Consider the following 1,693-nt stretch of genomic DNA (forward strand, 5'->3'; position numbering starts at 1 on the left):
AGAGAATAAGCCTTAAACCGTAAAGTCTTGCCCTAACAATCTCCTTCAGCATGTCCCGAAAGCCAGAGGATAGGGCATCACCTTTAGTTTTATGGAGTTGATAGCCCTGAGCAGCTCCCTTCTTCTTCTGTTTCGTTATCTGAAGAGTCAGCTGCACCGCGCCGCTTACCGGCCGTTTAAACTGCAGAAAGCAGATGAATAAACAAGTAAAACATGAGGGAAAGCTGACGGGAAAGCACGGAAAGAGAAGGAGAGCCGTAGCTCCTCCAGGAGTGCGTTGGGGGCCAGGGAGTGAGGGCAAGGCAGCGGGGGGAGGGCGCTGAGGATACAGGGAGCGCATAGCGGGCACCGGCGCTGTGACGAACTTCCGCTTAAAAATGGCAGCGGTGGTAGCAGTGGGAGTATAAAAAGGGGAGCCGTTAGACTGCTGAGAAAGCATAACCCCGACTGCGGCGTCGCTGGCATTGGTATCCAGGAAAAGGGGTTTATCAAAATCAGGGAGCTCGAGTGCTGGGGATGATGCCAAGTGCCTGCGCAGGGAATGAGCTCGATGCGATGCGTTGAGCGTCCAGCGGGTGTTCTGCCCCTCGGTAGACCTTTGTTATTAAGTACATACGAGAAATCTTCCTTCAACTTTGCCCACTTCTGCCGCTCCCAGTCTTTTAAATGGATCGAGTTCCCCAGGACTGCGGTCTTTACCAGACCGTCACGAAGGGGTGCATGCAGGTCTTCGTTTTCTTTGGTGCCTCTGCACTGCATAGGAGTCTCCGCTCCGCTTTCCTTCGGTCACAGTCTCTACTCGCCGGAGCACAGAGGATGCAAATGCCGATGGGAGCGCTGAGAGGTGAAGACTCTCATCAGCTCTTGCTGAAAAGACCTCTATGGCATCATAAGAGGAATGCAGTTGCTTCTTCTATCCGGTCACCCACGACATGCCTTGGAATATGTCATGGTGAAGTGGTCCAACGTTGAAGTCGCTCGTCCAATCAATGTGACCCGTGTTCTCCGCCCATCGTTTCACCGTTTCTTGTATCCTGTCTGCCATCCGCGAAGCGCAGCCTCAGGGATTGCGCCAATGGGTAGTCAGGTAGGCTGCAACTCCTTGCTGTGGCTTCCGATATCAGATCCACTTCGCATCCCGTATCGAGTAGGGCTAGTAACTCCTGCCATTTAATGCGTACTTGCACACGCGCTGAATTGACTCAAGGTGGATCTGCGGGTGGGGCCGTTATCTCATGTGGCCCCATCGCTACGCCGGGAGTTGCGTGGGGGCCCGGGTGCTTCCCTGACTGCTGCGTGTGTTCCCTTGGCGTCGCTGTTTGATATTTGGTCTCAGTTGTCCCCTAGCCCTTTTCATGAGCCGACGACCTCGGAATGCGTGGACCTGCTTATAGCAAGGGAAACAAGTGCGCCGTTCGGTATCTCCTTGCTGTGTGGGTGTTGACTTCACTGTCTGCTGTCGGTTACTGCTTCCAGACCCCCTTTTGACTGGTCTGGCGTTCACAGACTCAATATATATATGCAATTAATGAGGATCATTCCCAGACCCGCTTTCTTTCTTTTCATCTAAGGCTGCGTATGTAGTGAATACTCCCTACAATCACGGCAGCAATGCCGTGCTGTTTGTGAAGTGAGTGAGGGTTGTATGAATAGTGAAAGTGACTGTCAGTTCTTATTGATATACTTTGAATAT

Source organism: Eimeria mitis, genomic scaffold (genome assembly GCF_000499745.2).
Source record: "Eimeria mitis Houghton genomic scaffold, Emh_scaff445, whole genome shotgun sequence".
Taxonomy (NCBI): Eukaryota; Apicomplexa; class Conoidasida; order Eucoccidiorida; family Eimeriidae; genus Eimeria; species Eimeria mitis.